The sequence below is a fragment of the Hemiscyllium ocellatum genome, chromosome 41 (genome assembly GCF_020745735.1).
Source record: "Hemiscyllium ocellatum isolate sHemOce1 chromosome 41, sHemOce1.pat.X.cur, whole genome shotgun sequence".
NCBI lineage: Eukaryota > Metazoa > Chordata > Chondrichthyes > Orectolobiformes > Hemiscylliidae > Hemiscyllium > Hemiscyllium ocellatum.
The window spans coordinates 6,393,723-6,412,414 of NC_083441.1; positions in this window are offsets into that span (position 1 = coordinate 6,393,723).

An 18,692-nucleotide genomic window follows, 5' to 3' on the forward strand; every position below is an offset into this window, starting at 1 on the left:
TTCCAGATTATAAGGCGAGGTGCTCCTCCTTGGGTGTTTCGGAATTAATTGTCAGAAGAAGTGGGGGTGGGGAGTCAACTTCCGCTTTATAACATTGACGACTCGGGTCCAGGATTTTGGTCTGGGGTTTGGACACTGCTGCCTCACATTGCCAAGGGAACCGGGCTCAATTCCGACCTCGGGTGATGATCTGTGTGGAGTTTGTACACTCACCCCGTGTCTGCGTGGGTTTCCTCCAGTTCCTCATAGCGTTCAGGGATGCATAGGTTAGGTGCATTTGACAGGGGTAAACGTAGAGTAATGGGAAATGGGTTTGCATGGGATACACTTCAGGGGACTTGTTGGGCTGAAGGGCCTGTTTACACACTGTAGGGACTCTATGATTCTTTGAAGTAGAAGTAATGTTCCAAAGACATCATAGAGATGACTCAAGGCAAATGGAGTTTATGGATCATTTTGTTCACAAAGCTGATGGTAATTAATGTTTCAGCATAGATTATTGGAATTTCAATGCTGTGACTCAATCCAACTCGTTCCCAATTCCAAGACTGGAGTATTATGTTGATAAAGTGGGGCAAACCACGTGCATCACAAAGTTAGAGATACTTTGCAGTTATTGGCAAGTACCTTTGTCAGAGAGAGCAATAGCAGCTTCTGCTTTTAGATTCATTGGCTCATGGAGTCCCACAGCACGAGGACAGGTGCTTTGGCTCAGACTGCTCTATGCCGACCAGGAATGTCCATCTATGATAATCCTGTTACCCTGCACTTGTTCCATATACATCTAATCCTGTCCTATCCATATTTCACTTTGTCCAAATTATTTTTAGATGTTGTTAATGTGCCCGCATCAACCAATCTCTGTCTGTAGCTCATTCCACACGTGTTACACCTTCTGTGTAAAAAAACGTTGCCCCACAGATTCCCTTTTATTGCTTCCCCTCTAACTTTAAACTGATGTCCTCTAGTCCTCAATTAATCAACCCTGGGATAAAGACTGAGTTGTTTCATCCTACCCATGCCTTTCATTCGATCTTTTAAAGCTCTATAATGTCTTCTCTCAGTCTTCTACTCTCGATAGGAAAAAACTCCCCTGCTTATCTAACCTCTTCATATAAGTCAGACCGTTGAATCCTGGCAACAACCTTGTAAACTTCTTTTGCACTTTTTCCATTTTAGGAACACCCTTTGTATAGCAAGATAACAAAACAGTGCACAGTACTACCAAGTGCGGCCTCATCAATGTGTTTAGAATTGCAACACTGCTTCCCAACGTTTATACTCAGTGCACTGACTGATGAAGGCCAGTGTACCCTACCTTTTTTCACTGCTCTGTCTACCCGTGACTTTACTTTCTGAAAGCTGTGAAAATGAACTCCAAGATCCTTGTGTTCCACTACTCTCCGAAAGGCCCTATCTCCAGTACAAAAGCAATCGCGTCCAGGCCCTACAGGCCGTCCCTGTCACTGTCACGTTCTCCAAACGCTGCATCCGTTCCCTATCACTCTAAAATCCTCCAGCACCTATAGTCTCACTCTATCTCAGTCATCCAACTGCCACTATACCTCCATATCTTTGTAATCCCCTCCAGCTTCTACACCCATTCGTACCTGCATAACCTCCTCCATCCACTACAACCGTGCCTACCTCTGCCACATCCGCTGGCTCCTACAGTAACCCTTCTGTGTAACCCTCTCCACCCCCTACAGAGCCTCACTATCTCTGTAACCCTCTTAAGCCCCGACACCCCCTCCCTATCTCTGTATATCCCCCTCCAGTCCCTACACTCCCTCCCTATCATTGTTGCCTCCTCCGGTACCCACACCCCTCTTGATCTAAGTAACCACCTCCAATCCATCCAATCCTCTCCATCTCTCCAATATCCTCCAGATGCTACATCTCCTCCTTATCTATGTAACCTCTCCCAGCCCCTCCCTCTCCATATCTCTGTAACCTCCTCCAACCCCTACAATCGCCCGTAAACACTTGAAACCCAAGACACCTTCCCCATAATGACACCAGAGACGATAGCTGCTGGATGATTTTGAAAGTAAGTTGATGCAATTGATATAAGTGTTTTTATTGGAACAGTATATTAATTTAGAGTTGTCGGCAGATAATATGCTGTTAAGAGAAAGGGGGCGAAGACTTGTTATTTTAAGCTCACTTTGCGAGGTAAAGAAAAAATGATGATTTTTTTCTTTAAACAGTGGAATTTGTCACACATATTTCAACAGAATACGAGGCAATGTGAGTTGGTCCTGTGCGATTGGTTTAATTAACAGAGGGTTCACACCGTGTTGTTACAGTCTGAGGTCTCAGGTCCGTAATTTGGACACATTTAGACAGATTCAATCAGAGATTTTGACAGATTTGAATAGTTCTGGGGACAAAAGATTCCATCAGATTTCAACACTTGTCGATTAGTGTCCTATATCGTTAAGTAAATCATAGTTTGATTAGTTTTGGTTACTTGTGGTTGGTTAATTTATAAGTGAGGAAACTGAGTCCTAAGATTGCAAAAGACGTCCTGGGGTTTGAAGATGATTCCCAAATGTGCCAGGAAAGTTTGGAAAGTCAGAGGAAGGTCATGCTTTTAGAATGAGCAAGTAGGTTATAATTAGATTTAACTAGGGACAAGAGTAAAGCTGTTATTGTAAAGGAGTTAGAAAGGCACTTCAGTGTGTTAGAGTAACAGACAAATGCATAGACTTCGAAAATTAAATTACAACTGAGGAAAATGGAGATAAAGAAAGGGAAAGAAGAGCCATGAGAGAAGAGAGGAAGAAAAAGATAGATAGATCGATAAATAGTTGGATAAATAGTTAGAAAGAAAGAGAAAGAGAGAAGAAAAGGAGAGAGAACAAGAAAGAGAGAGAAAGTAGCGAGAGAAAGAGAGGACAAAGGGAGGTAGGAAAGTTCTTAGTTGAGTACAAGGGAAGAAAGAGAGCGAGAGAAAGAGCGAGCGAGAGAGAGAGAGAGAGATGAAAGAGAAGTGGAGAGAGAATTTGAGGTTCAGAAGTTGCTAATTACTCAGGAAAGTCACGTTCACAGGATAGAAATGAAGAGAGAGGTAGCACTATATATGAAAATGTTAAAAGACTGTCACATGTTGATGTGAAAGCGGTTGAAGGCTTGTTAACTTCATTTGAAAGCTGGCTAGGCAGATGGAGTAGTCAAGAACTTGTGGGTAATGCTAGTTCAGACTAAATTGGGAGGCAAAGTTCATGAACTACTTGCTGCAATGTTATTTGAGTGGTCAAAGGATTATGAAGAGGTCAAACAGGATACTTGAGCACTTACGAATCGGTACCAGAAGCGTCTCGATCGCGGTTCAGAAAAATAAAGAAAGAACCAGGTCAGACTTAAGTAGATTTCAGAAGAATTAAAGATGGTCATTTCGATGGATGGGTGCGGGCCATAAAACTAGACCATATCATGAGGATCTAAGAGAGATTAGATTAGAGTGGTGCTGGAAAAACACAGCATATCAGGCAGCATCCGAGGAGCAGGAAAATCGGTGTTTCAGGCAAAAGTCCTTGATCGAGAATTGAGTCATGGAACCTCCAAGGAGGAGAGAAAAATGGTGTGCATGTGGGGGTGGGGGTGGAGTTGGGGTGGGCTGGAGGTATCAAAAAGTACAATAGATAAATGGGGATCAGTATAGAGGTGAGAGGTCAGAGACTAGGATGGGGCAGGTAGCAAAGGGTACAATAGGTAAATGGGGGTGGGGATGGAGGTCATGGGCCAGAGGGGAGGGTGGATTGTATTGGTGAGATTGGCAGGAACAACAGGTCAAGAGGACAGTACTGACATGGAAGGATGGAACTGGGGTAAGGTGGGCAGAGGGGTAAAAAGGAAACTGGTGAAGTCCACATTGATGCCCTGGGGTTGAAGGATTCCGAGGTGGAAGCTGAGCCATTCTTTTTCCAGGCGCCACGAGGTGAGGGAGCGGGAGTGGAGGAGGCCCAGGACCTGCATGTCCTCGGCAGAGTGGGAGGGGGAGTTGAAATGTTGGGCAACGGGGCAGTGGGGTTGATTGATGCGGATGTCCCGGAGATGTTCCCTGTAGCGCGCTGCAGGGAGTGGGTCCAGTCTCACCAATGTAGAGGAGACTGCATTAAGGAGCAACAGACAGTCGACTTAAAATAATGAGGGCATGTATAATCACGGTTTTGTTCCCAGAGTGGTAACACCAAAGTCTGTCTGTGAAAAAAACGCGAGACTGACAAAAAAAACTGGTCAGCAGACTTAAAGGGCCGAATGCACCAATTCCTGCTTTCATGCCTTGTCTTAACTTATCGCATCTCAATTTATCTTATCTTAAGTTATCGTACGTTATCCATGTTCCCTACCCAAAATACTGCATTCCCCTGTGTGTGATGTCGGGACACTCAATAAAGTGCCATTAAGGAGGGAGCTCCAGGAAGTTGACTCTGGTGACACTGAGGGAACAGTTGCTATTGCACCAAGTCGGGATGGTGTGGTATTGATCGCAGGAGAACTTGCAGGAGATGGTGTTCCCTTCTGTTTGCTGCACTTGGTCCTTCTCGATTGAACGAGCCTTTTATTAGGAAGAGCCTTGGTGAATTTCTAACGTGCATCCTGTAGATAGTACGCACTACTACAACTGAACATTGACTGTGCAGGGAGCATCAGTTTACATTGCGTTGAGCATGAGTTCTCCCTCATCCTTCCAGTCATGGTAGAAATGGCCGGACTGTAAAGTACTCTTGAAGAAATCTTGGCTGTGTGTCTTGTCGACAGGACACACTGCTGCCGCTGTGCCTTGGTGGTGAAGGGAGTGTTTGTGAAGGTGGAGATCAGAGTCTCGATCGAGCAGGGGAGGAGGCATGTTTTGATTAACTCTTAATGGTAAATGACAGATTTTGATGGTCGGGAATTCCGTGATATGGAAAACATTGAACATATTGGGATGATGCTTGTATCACTTGTTATCAAATTAGCATGAAACCAATAGTGATTATCACTCCCACATCTCTCACCCTTCACCCCAAAATGCATACTCAGCCCTCTCAGTTTTACAATGTGGTCTTACTGATTAAAAATTAAGTCATTTTATTTGCCACAGAGAATCAAATGATTATCTTTTATATGTGTTTGCATATTTGCTCCAGACACCACCAGCAATGACTGATCTATGGATCAAAGGTAGGAACTGTCCCATTCAGGAAGCATGCAATCACATGATCTTCTGTCCACTGTGCCAGATCAAAAGAGGGTTGACCTGGGCTCCTCAGAGATTCGCAACATTTCCTACCCTCAGTGACCCTCACACCACTGTACCCGCAGTCCGATTGAGTTAACTTTCAACTTAAGTGTGTTTGGAATAAAAAACAAAATGCAAGATTAACGAGGTGTTAACCAAACCTGTTTGCTTCAGTGACTGGAATTGATCCCAATCCCTACGGATCCTAATTGCGCCTTTGGAGAGTTCACAGGCCTGTTTATTTTAGCAACATCTTTCAATGGGCGAGCACATATTGTCAACGGGAACATCACATCAGACATTAACAAGGATCACCTTTTAGAGAGAAGGGTCGAGAGCCCGATCCGACAGTCATAGACTGAAGTGTTCCCTCAATGGAGTCAAACCTGAGATCAATAGATAGGAATCTCACAGCAATGGGAAAGAGTATATCCTTGGCATATTATATGCTTGAACATTATGTTGGCTTCTTCCCATTATCTTTATCCGAACGGATATATTACATACTGCAGATCACTCAAGCTGGCTACTATCCTGTCCTGGCTGCAATTGGAGTTCCTTGTGAGTATATCTGCCTCCACTATTTACAGGGGGAAATTAATGAGAAATGTTTGGATGATGTTGCAATTAAGTACATTTCGTTTACTGGTGTCACTTTTTCAAGACAAAACACATCTCCATACCAAAGTGTACACAACATTGAATTCACTTTGGGTATGTTAGTCTCAATGTGACCCTGCAGTCGAGTTAACTTTCCAATTTGCACGATCGAGTTATGTGGTGCTCCTTATTTGTGGATTTACAGGATCCCAACATGTCAATATTAATTTATGGTTAATTTTGTTCCAAAGAATTGACTCCCATTTTTAGCCAATGGACACACTCAATCATGTCAGGGCTGAATAGACTGAAATGTTTTGAAACGCCAGTTATTACTCCATTTAAGCAGGTAAGTTTGCATTGAGTCTGAATGTATATCAACACTATGTTTTCTCATTCCTCACAGTTAACTTACTGACGATTGTCATTATGTCTCGGGGAAAGTGTGGTCTCTCTAAGTGTATCACTCACTATCTGATGGCCATGGCAGTTGCGGATCTTCTGGTCGTCATACTGGATCTGATCTTGAGACAGATCCCTGCTGTATTTCGGGAGCGCTTCTCCTTCCTGTTTCACATCCCTGTGTGCAATATACACGCTGTCCTGCTTTATGCAGTCACTGACTGTTCTGTCTGGTTCACTGTCACTTTCACCTTTGACAGATTTGTGGCCATTTGTTGCCAGAAAGTAAAAATTAAATATTGCACTGAGAAAACTGCCACTGTTGTTCTGTTAATAGTGACTGCACTGAGCTGTTTGAAGAACATTTTCTGGTATTTCATGTTGACAGAACGGTATCAACTTCAGAACATGCCTTGGTTCTGCCGTGTTGTAACTGATGTCAGGTATTCAAAGGCTTGGGTTGCAATTGAATTTCTCCATCACATTCTAACGCCATGTGTCCCATTTGTCCTCATCCTGATGCTCAATGCATTCACCGTCAGGTACATTTTGGTGAGTAGCAGAGCCCGTATGAGACTCCGGAATCGCAGCAACGGGGAGTGTCCCAGAGACCCGGAGATGGAGAGTCGAAGGAAATCCATCATTCTACTCTTTGTCATCTCTGCTAATTTCATCCTGTTATGGTCAATGCTGATGCTGATTTCTATATATACCCGCATGATATTTGTTGCAAGAGTGGCGATACATATACCAGACTTTGTGCAAGAATTGGGATTCATGTTGCAGTTACTGAGCTGCTGCACCAACACTGCAATTTATGCAGTGACCCAGACTATGTTCAGAAGGGAGTTGAAGAATGTGGTGAAATATCCCTTCGTTCTGATTGTGAATGTCATGAAACGATAAGGAGGCAAATGCATTTGTATCAGCGGAGCACAAGACCCCTAATATTCCACTGACTCCAGAGATAAGCCAATTCTATATTTGTTTGTGATGACCATAAGCTGCAGAACCGCTGAGTACCCAGACTGACGCCTGGTTCCATCGAACACGTTTCAAATTGCTTTTCCTTTCCATTGAGATGCCTCTGAATGAAACAGTCAGACAATGCAGATATTTTAAACCATGCAGCGAATTTTATTGGTAACATAAATTAAGTTAAACAGTTGAAAGAAATCTATTAAGATATGAGTTTGAAGGCATTTAGACACAGATTTGAATAAAATCTCATTGCAGCTTTAGCACAGGACACAAAACACCCACCAGGACTGTACCCAAAACAACTATCACACAACTCTCATCGTAGAACTTGTGTATCAGTACCTCAGTAGGTATAACTCATTTGTGTTTTCAACTTGTGAGTACAAAGGTAGACAGCGTTTTTCTGCATATTGTACACATGAACGTCAATGTATTCAGTTGTAATTAATTAATGAATTCGCTTTATTGTTGCATGTACTCAGATGCGCCCCAGCAAAAAGTTTATGAGTCACCACATACAGCACCAGCGTACTTACAAAGGTACCAAGGTACAGTTTTTTTTTCAGTGATAACATTAGTTCCTGAAATCGGGTATTATGTGAATAATTCTCAAGTTATGAGTGTATTTTGGGATATTTGGCCAAAACCTGCTTACTGAAAAAAGTGCTTCCCTCTGCAATTGCATGTAACAGGAATGTTAGCAAAGCTAACTGCAGGCAGGAAATATCTGCAATGTAAGTCAATGGACAAATGTGCTAAGAGGAGAGAGAACCTAACTTCTGTGTGTAGCTGGGGCAACTGTGCCTATCATGGCAAGATACTGTTCCTGTTATTGAGAATAGTGGTAAGAAAACAGCAAATCATCTTGCTTCAGCTTGTTGCTGATGGGAATATGTTATGACTGACCAAGGACTGGAACAGACTGAGAATCATCAGGAGGAAAAGCATTAACGTAATCGGACCTGCACGCTTTGCCAGATCAAAGGTATAAAAGAATGATGATTGTTGTATTTGGGGAGACTGCTTGGTTGTAATCCCACTCTTCCGGTGACCTCCGATCTTCCCAGACGATGTTGTATAAGACACTATGGTTTGAATTGCTCCAAATTTGCATCTTGAGTAATTTTTGCCTCCAACATTTACAGTGTGACAATATCACCGGCACACAGCGCCATCCCTGTTCCAGGGTTCGTGGTTTGAGTAAAGACTTGTGTCTCGGCTCCCAGTTGCAGTTGTCCTGGGTATTCTGGCCGAGCCTGGGATTTTTGTTTGCAAACGCTACATTCCCTTTTTAGATGACATGCTCAATGCTGTGGAGCCTCCCGTGAAGCGCTGTGGCATTGTGGCAGTTGGAACCTCTTTTGTTCCATTCCCACTGCTTCCTGTTGCCTGGTTCCAGCTGTTCATTGTATTGCTTGGTATATTGGATCTGAGTCAAAGAGTTCATTAATGGGGAGCGTGGATGAGTGGTTTGCTTTTGGAAATTCTCTGGCTGTCCTCCAGCTTGTCCCATTGTTACGATGTTGCCCCAGTCAAATTTGCGTTCCTTGTCCTCTCTTTGTATAGCTAGTAGGGTCAGCTGGTTGTGGTGTTTAGTCCCTAGTTGAACAGCAAGAACTCACTTTAGAATCAAAAAATAGAAATTTATTTATCTGACTATAACGTGAGTAACTAAATTAAGCTATTACCAAACCAAATAAATAGCTGTCCTTTTTCTGAATATTCCTGAATAAAACAAGGTTAAAAATCACACAACACCAGGTTATAGTCCAACAGGTTTAATTGGAAGCACGCTAGGTTTCGGACAGACGCTGCTTCATCAGGTGATTGTGGAGGGCTCAATCGGAACACAGAATTTATACCAAACATTTACAGTGTGATGTAACTGAAATTATACATTGAAAAATTGATTGTCTGTTAAGCCTTTCATCTGTTAGAATACAGTGATAGTTTCACTTCTTTCATGTGTAAATCACAAAACCCCTTTTTTTAAAATTGCATTCTCGGGTTAGCTGTTAATAATGGTGATAGCTAGACAATATGTTGAAGGTGTTAGTCCCCCGTGTTCTCTGTGTATGACCTGATGTTTAGATTGATTCTAATCTAAAAAGTGAGATAACAGAGTTTTACATAAATTCATGCAGTTTTTGAGCACATAGTTCTACATGAATGCATGCGGTTTTTGAGCAAAGTGCAATGTAACTCTGCAAGTACAAATTCACCCCACAAAATATATGTGTGCATGTTGGTATTTGTCTGTCTGTGTGTGTGTGTCTGAATAAAACAAGATTCTAATGATATGCTGTTCCAAAAAGCACAAGTCGCACTCATATTGCAAGAGTAGAATTTGGTCTCTGAAAATTACAACCAGGTTATGTGTTTAGCGAAATGTTCTCATCCTTGTCAGTCGATTCTTCGGACAGTAACGCCTTCTCCATCATTGGTGAAAATGTCTTGCTGGTTAAAGCACAGCAGGTCAGGCAGCATCTCAGGAATAGGAAATTCGACGTTTCGAGCATAAGTCCTTCTTCAGGAATCAGCTCCTGAAGAAGGGCTTATGCTCGAAACATCGAATTTCCTATTCCTGAGATGCTGCCTGACCTGCTGTGCTTTAACCAGCAAGACATTTTCAGCTGTGATCTCCAGCATCTGCAGACCTCATTTTTTACTCGAAGACTTCTCCATCATTGGCCCCGTTGTTATTTAAATGGTGCTTCCTCCAAGACATCGAGGAGGCTGTCAGAGCCAACGATTCCTGAGAGCTCAGGACTATTAGCTCAGGTGAATGGCAGTGAGCTGTGGGGTCTTTCTCCAACTGTCCCCTTCTTTTACTCCCGTGATGATATATTAATATTTCCTACAAAGAGATTTGTCCTGTGTAATCAAAACCTTCAGATTAAAAATTACTAGAGTTTCGGTATCGAAGTGGCTGATTCAAACTGTTTGGTTGAATTCAAATGTCAATTGTCTCAGTAAAAACTGTTCCTTGGTCTGCCAACTTTAGATGAGATTACTTACAGTGTGGAAACAGGCCCTTCGGCCCAACAAGTCCACACTGACCCGCCAAAGCGCAACCCACCCATTCCCCTACATTTACCCCTTGAGCTCACACTACGGGCAATTTAGTATGGCCAATTCACCTGACCCGCACATCTTTGGACTGTGGGAAGAAACCGGAGCACCCGGAGGAAACCCGCGCAGACACGGGGAGAACGTGCAAACTCCACACAGTCAGTCGCCTGAGTCGGGAGTTGAACCCGGGTCTCTGGCACTGTGAGGCAGCAGTGCTAGCCACGGTGCCACCCCACTACCGTACCACCGACAGCTGTTTGGCCTTTAGTTTCAGTTTGATGTTTGTATGTTTTTGCATTTTAATCTCGAACCATGCGAATAAAATCCACCCTTTAAAATACTTTCCTCCTTAGCATTTTGCGGTTTTACAAACTCCAAATTGTGACTTCCTGACTCCAAATCAACCATTGCTCTCCCTAGTTTCACAACTGGAGGCACTGTGTTACTTCACGGTGATATAATAAAAGCCTTACATAATCCATTTTATTTTCTCCCGGGAGATGCTGTATACTGTGGCAGATGGGAGACTCGATAAATTAAGGGCCTCACCACAGAGTACGGTATTAGAGATTTGATGCAGACATGAGGAGGAATTTCTCATCTCTGAGGGAAGCGAGTCTCTGGAATCCTTTACCATCGAGGTCTGAGAGAGCAGAGAGAGAGAGAGAGAGAACAAGGGAGAGAAGGTGGCGGGGTGGGTGGGGGGGGTATTGGTTGAACGAGGGGGAGAGGGAGTGAGAAAGTTTTAATTGGGAAGTAAATAAAGGGCAAAGGGGGAGAAAGGCAGGAGAACGGAATTGACGATGATCAGGTCAGCCATGTTCTCACTGAATGGCGAAGCAGAAATGATGGGCTCGAGGGTGCCCTTCTGCTCCTTGTGTCCTCCCAGAGTTGACAAAAGTATGCAATTATTAGATATCTAAAGAAATGTGAGATAACACAAAACAGATCAGATGGTTGAAATGAATGTAATAACAGTTCAACTAAATTAAAGGTCTGTGGATCATTCTTTAGAAACAGTTCAGGAAAAGTAAACAGTGGAACCTTCACAGTTGAATGTCAATTTACAGATTCCTGATTGATTGAACTTTCTCTGTCCCCTTCCATATTGATTGGCTGGATTCCAGCACTCAGACAGGGATGTTTCTTTACCTGCCGTGCAGGTATGATGAGTGGATGCTTATTCGACAACACTCACACCCAGGACAGCACACACGCTTGTCTCGGCATCTAAGTGCATCCAGACCAGAAACACATTGGATTTATTTAACTATCAGATTAGATTTCCTGCAGTGCAGAAACAGGCCCTTCGGTCAAACAAGTCCACACCGACTCCCCGCAGAGTAACCCACCCAGACCCATTCCCCTACCTTATATTTACCCATAACTAATGCACCTAAAACCATTTTAGCATGGTCAATTCACCTGACCTGCACACCTTGGATTGTGGGAGGAACCTGGAGCACCCAGAGAAAATCTGCGCAGACACGGGGAGAATGTGCAAACTCCACAGGGACAGCCGCTCGAAGCTAGAATCGAATCCGGGTCGCTGGTGCTGTGAGGCAGCAGTAATAATCACTGAGCCACCTTTGACACCACTTCTTACGGATTCTTGAAAGGGAGCATGCACAGCGGTAAGGGTATGGGAAAGAGGTGGTGTTGCTGGATTCGAAATCCAAAGGGGCCAGGCAAAGGAAATAATCTCAACTCATCCCAAGGCCGCTGCTGAGTGCCAAACTTAAGCTAGTGAACCCTTTGTGATGAAACGTTTGAGGCTATGTTTTTACACACCAGTGCAGGCAGATGAGTTGAGGTTGTTGGTTGTGTGATGTGCTGTCAGCGCGGCCACAGTGATATGGTAGACGAGAGATACAGACGAGGGTCTCAACATCTGGGAGCGCACAATTTTCAGGTTAGAATGGAGGTGCGTAAAGTGGGGAGTAACCACAATGTCATGTGATATGAGTAGAACACAATACAGACGACAACAACGTTAATGAGCGTGTTCTGTAAACGCTTATACAGTCAGGAAGATATAGCAGGGCACATGCGTTGGCAAATCACAGAGAAGTTTAAAACTAGTTGTGTAATAATCGCAGGAGATTTCGAAGCCCCCGATATGAACTGTGATGAACAAAGTGCAGAATGCTGAGTGGACATGGAATTCTTAAAAATCTGTGCAGGAGTGAGTTTTAAGTCAGGTTGGTGGAAATCCTTCAGAGTCAAAGGGTTGTGTTGGGTTTGATATTGATGATGCGAAGTTGGTCATTTTGGAAGTGACAAGAAAGGAACAAAATATTACTCAAAAGAAACAAATTTGCATAAAGCTGGAGTACAAAGGAAATTGTGTGAAACATAGAGCTGGCATGCCGAGTCAGCAGGTAAGCTGGGAATCTCACGGAATGTCGGTTCTTGTTTCAAGGCATAGGGAATTCTTGGTGCAACACTGGATGGAGTTGTATTTCGATAACTGTGAGGTGTTAAAGTTTTGGAAAGGCAAATTAGGTAAGGACTAATGCACTTATTGGGAGGGTCCTAGGGAGTGCTATTGAACAAAGAGACCTTAGAGTTGAGGATCATAGTTACTTGAAGGATTAGTTACAGGTAGACAAGGTGGCGAAGGGCTATTTTGATACATTTACCCTTATTGTTCTGCAGATTGTGTTGGGATGTCATGTTGCTGATGTACATTGGGTAGTCCACTTTTGTGTGTTCAGTTCTGCTCTCCCCGCTGTTGGAAAGTTATTGTTAAAGTTGAAAGGGATCAGAAAAGTTGTACAAGAAAGTTGGAGGGACTGTGCTTGAGGGGAAGGCTAAATAAACTTGGACTGCTTTCACCGGAGTGTCTGAATCTGAGGGGTGACCTCTCGAGGTTCATATGTCATGAGAGGTAGAGATAGGGTGAAGGCACAATGTCTTTATCCCATGGTAGGGGAGACCAAATGGAGACAGCACAGGTTAAAGGCCGAGAAGGGAAAGATTCAAAAAGGGACCTCAGGGGCAAGGTTTTCATGTAGGGGGTGATTTGTGCATGAAATGAGCTGCAGAGGAAGCGGAAGAGGCTGAAACAATGACAACATGTAACTGGCATCTGGATGGGACATGAATAGGAAGAGCTTTGACGGATTTAGGCCAAATGCTGGCAAATGGGATGAGACTATGGTTGTGGAAAGGACGTGTGCTGAGGACTGTCTACTGAGGGAGTTTGGGCAGAGGTTAGAAGTAGGAAAGTAAAGGTCACCCTGTCGAGAGATTTACCTCGGCCTCCGAAAAGTTCCAGAGGTGTAGAAAGAAGGATAGCAAAGATGATTCTGGATAGGATCGAAAGTAACAGGGTAGTTGTTGCAGGGGACTTTAACTTTTCTAATATTGATTCGAAGTGATATAGATCGAGTTCTTTATATGGGCGAGTTTTAGTTCAACGTGTGTGGGAAGGTTCCCTGACACAGCGTGGAGACAGGCCAACAAGAGGCTAAGCCACTGGGTAGGGAACCCGGACGGGTGTTAGAATTGAATGCAGCTGAGCACTTTGGCGATAATGAACACAGTTCAGTTACCTTTAAGTTATACCTGCAAGGGCATAGGCATATACTGCACGGCAAGAGCTGTAGCTGAGCGAAGGACAATTATGATGAGATGAGGCAAGATTTAGGATGCATAGGATGGGGAAGGAAATAGTAGGGAATACACACGTTTGAAATGAGGAGCTTATTCAAGGAACAGCTACTGTGCGTCTTTCAGAAGTCCATATCTATCAAAGACGAATGAAATGATCGAGTATGGGAGCCGTGGTTTATTAAAGCAATTGAATCTCATGTCAAGAGGAAAAAGAAGAAGGCTCAGTTAGGGCAGTTAAGATTGCAAATTAGGCAGAAGGACAATAAACGAGAGAGGTATGAAGAGCCGATAAGGGACATGAGACAGCATCGAGTCATGAAGTAAGAGTGATGTACAACACGGAAACAGACACTTCAGCCAACTCGTCCATCCTCAACCAGATACCCCAACCTAATCTAGTCCCAGTTGCCAGCACCCCGCCCATATCCCACCAAACATTTCCTATTCATGCCCCATCGAGATATCTTTAAAGTGTTGTCTCCACCACTTTCTTTGACAGGCCATTCCATGCACGCACCAACCTCTGCGTGAAAACATTGACCCTTCGGTCTCTTTTATGTCTTTCCAGTCAGAACATTGTTTTCACGAGCCACCACACACTGCAGCACTGGGAAACTACGAAGAGCCGAGGAAAATCAACTATACAGTGTATTCAAAAGTAACTGGTTTCCAATGTCCACACTCCACCAATTTCTCAGCAAAAAACCCAGACAAACAGTCAAACACGTCCAGACACCCAAGCCAACCCCCACTACATCAAAGACGTCTCAGAAATGAATGCCAGATAACTGAGATCTTTTGGCATCATGGTATTCCACAAACACACCAACACACTAAAACAGCAGACAATGAACTTGAAAGCCACTATACAGACAACAAGCAAAACTAATGACATTTATAAAATATCAAACACTACATTGGACAAACAGACAGAAAACTCGCCACCAGGAAACATGAACATCAACTAGCAACAAAGAGACATGACCCACTCTCACTAGTATCCCGACAGACAGATGACAAAGGACGCCACTCAGATTGGGACAACACATCGGTCCTCGGACAAGCCCAACAGTGACTGTCACGAGAAATCTAATAAATCATATCATCCCATAGAACTCTATCAACAAGCACCTTGAATTAGATCCCATTTACCACACCCTGAGAAAACTAACAGGAAATGACATCACCACAGGAAATGATACCAATAACCCAAGGAAACTTAAACATATAAATAGAAAGAGGGTCACACCACCAATACTTTGTCTGGAGGCTCAGTGATGATGTTAGGTGAAAGTGAGGACTGCAGGTGCTGGAGACCGGAATTGAAACATGTGGTGCTGGAAAAGCGCAGCAGGCCAGGCAGCATCCGAGGAGCAGGAGAATCGACGTTTTGGGCATAAGCCGTTTTTCAGGAATCAGGCTGATGTGCCCTGCGGGCTGATATAAGGGTGTGGGAGGGGATTGGGGGAGGGGTGTTGGTAATGCAAAAGGTGGAAGGAGGTGAGGGTGAGGGTGAGGGCGATAGGCCGGAGAAGGGGTGGGGGCGGAGAGGTCGGGAAGAAGACTGCAGGTCAAGAGGGCGGTACTGAATCCGGTGGTTGGGACTGAGATTAGGTGGAGGGGAGGGGAAATGAGGAAGCTGGAGAAATCTGCATTCATCCCATGTTGTTGGAGGGTTCCTAGGCGGAAGATGAGGCGCTCTTCCTCCAGATATTCTGTGGCCAGGGTCTGGCGATGGAGGAGACCAAGGACCTGCATGTTCTGGGCGGAGTTGGAGGGGGAGTGCAAGTTTTCAGCCACGGGACGGTTGAGATGGTTGGTGCGGGTGTCCTAGGGGTGTTCCCTGAAGAGTTCCACAGGTAGGCGGCCTGTCTCCCCAGTGTGTAGGAGGCCACATCGGGTGAAGCAGATACAGTGAATAATGTGTGTGGAGGTGCAGGTTAATTTGTGACGGATGTGGAAGGATCCATTGGGGCCTTGGATGGAGTTAAGGGGGAGGTGTGGGCACAAGTTTTGCACTTCCTGCAGTTGCAGGTGAAGGTGCCGGGCATGGAGGTTGGGTTGGTGGAGGGCGGGGGGAGGACCTGACGAGGGAGTCGCGGAGCGAGTGGCCTCTCTGGAACGCTGATAGGGGTGGGGAGGGAAATATATCACGTGCTGGGTCTGTTTGGAGGTGGCAGAAATGACGGAGGATCATACGATGTATCCGGAGGCTGGTGGGGTGGAAGGTGAGGACCAGTGGGGTTCTCTCCTGGTGGCGATTGGAGGAGTAGGGTTCAAGGGCGGAGGAGAGAGAAATGGAGGAGATGTGACGTAGAGCATCGTCGACCACGTCAGAGCAGAAATTGTGGTCTTTGTGGAAGGAGGTCATTTGGGTAGTTCGGTAATGGAATTGGTCCTCCTGGGAGCAGATGTGGTGGAGGCGAAGGAATTGGGAATATGGGATTGCGATTTTACAGGGGAAGGGTGGGAGGAGGTGTAATCTAGGTAGCTGTGGGAGTCGGTTGGTTTATAGTAAATGTCTGTGTTGAGTCGGTCGCCCGAGATAGAAATGGAAAGGTCTAGAAATGGGTTGGGGGAGTCTGAGAGGGTCCAGGTAAATTTGAGTTCGGGGTGGAAGCTGTTAGTAATGTGGATGAACTGTTCAACCTACTCGTGAGAGCAATATAATCATCGATTTATCAGAGGAAAAGGTGTGTGGGGTGTGGTGGTGACAGTGTAGCTGTGGAAGGTGGCCTGTTCCACATATCTGATGAAAAAGCAGGCATAGCTGGAGCCCAAGCAGGTGCGCATGACTACTCCTTTGGTTTGGATGAAGTGGTAGGAATGGAGGGAAAAGTTGTTAAGAGTGAGGAGGGTGTCAGTGGAAGGGTCCAAGCCCTCCGCGTCTTCCTCTCCCGCCGACACAACCAGTACCCCAGCATGCTGATGAAACGTCTGAAAACGAATCCTCCAGCTCAGCTAACAAAGCTACCTACAGAACCTCAACCTGAGCCACAAATCTTCTCAAGTCTCACTAACAGAATTATAGTCACTGGTCCCACTGGTCCCCCACTGACACTTCAGTCACCTGCCCTCCATTATTTTTAAAGTGTAGTCAGGATTTGCACATTCTCTAATAAGTACGTACACATGCTGAATCAGAAAAAGAGTTCTTGCATGTACTTAAACACTTCCTCACTAATTAGACCATGAACACAAAGGTTTTATTGCTTTAGCGCTTAGCACAAGTCATTGGCAGTTAGAATCTAGGAAAACCTTAACGCTTTCTATGTTTATGCCAGGAATTAAAAAATGAGTACAGTAAGATTAGGACCAATCGAGAACATGAGTGTGAAGATGTGTGTGGAGTCAGACGAGACAGGAGACGCGCTAAATGAATAATTTTCGTTCGTATTCACACGAGAAAAAGACGTTTTTGTCGAGGAGAATATTGAGATACAGGCTATTAGACTAGAAAAGGTTGAGGTTCGCAAGGAGGAGATGTCAGCAATTCTCGGAAGTGTCAAAATAGATAAGTCTCCAGGGTTGGATGGGACGTATCCCTGAATTGTCTTGTAAAACAGTTAGGGGATTGCAAAGCCTTTGGCTTTGGTCTTTATATCGTAGTTATCAAAAGGAATAGTGCCAGAGACTGGAGGACAGCAAATGTTGCCTCTTTGATCGAAAAGGGGAGGAGCAACAACTCTGGTAATTGCAGACCAGAGAGTCTTACTTCAGTTGTGCGTAAAGTGTTGGAAAAGGGTATAAGAGATAAGATTTATAATCAATGGCAAAGGAATAAGTTGATTAGAGATCGTCAACAACGTTTTGTGAAGGGTTGGTCGTGCCTCACAAAGCTTATTGAGTTTTTTGAGACGTTGAACAAACAAGTCGATCAGGGTGAAGCGTTTGATGTGGTGTATATGGATTTCAATAAGGCATTTGATGAAGTTCCCCATGATGAGCTATTGCACAAAGTACGGAGGCACGGGAGTGAGAGTGGTTTTGGTGATTGGATCAGAAATTGGCTAGCTGAAAAAAGATAGATGGTGTTGGTTGATGGGAAGTAGTCATCGTAGAGTTTGGTTACGAGTGGTGTACTGCAAGGATCTGTTTTGGGGCCCCTGCTGTTTTTTATTTTTTTTTATATAAATGACCTGGATGAGAGCGTGGAAGGATGGGTTAGTAAATTTATGGGTGACACTAAGATCGGTGGAGTTGTGGATAGTGCTGAAGGGCGTTTCAAGTTGCAGAGAGGCATAGATAAGCTGAAGAGAGGCTGAAAGGTGGCAAATGGAGTTTATAATATGGAAAAGTATGAGGTGATTCATTTTCTAAAGAGGATCAGGAATACAGAGTAGTGGCAAATGGAATGATTCTCTGTCGTGTTGAGGAGCAGATATATCTTGGTGCCCTTGTACATTGATCCCTGAAAGCAACACAGATTGTTAGGCTTGTTTAGAAGGCATATGGTGTCTTGCTTTTATTGTTCGAGAGATTGAGTTTTAGAGCCATAAAATCATGCTACAGCTATAAAAAAAAAGTCTTGCGGCCACACTTGGAGCATTGTGTGAAGTTCTGGTCACCACATTATGGGAAGAACGTGAAAGCTTTGGAAATTGTTCAGAGAAGATTCATTAAGTTTGGAGGGAAGGTCTTACGAGAAAAGGCTGAGGGGTTTGAGGCTATTTTTGTTCGAGAGAAGAAGGTTGAGATGTGCTGTAATTGAGGCATAAAAGTTAATCAGTGTTAGACAGGGTGGGCAGTGACAGCTTTTTTCTTCGGATGATGATGGCCAGCACGAGGG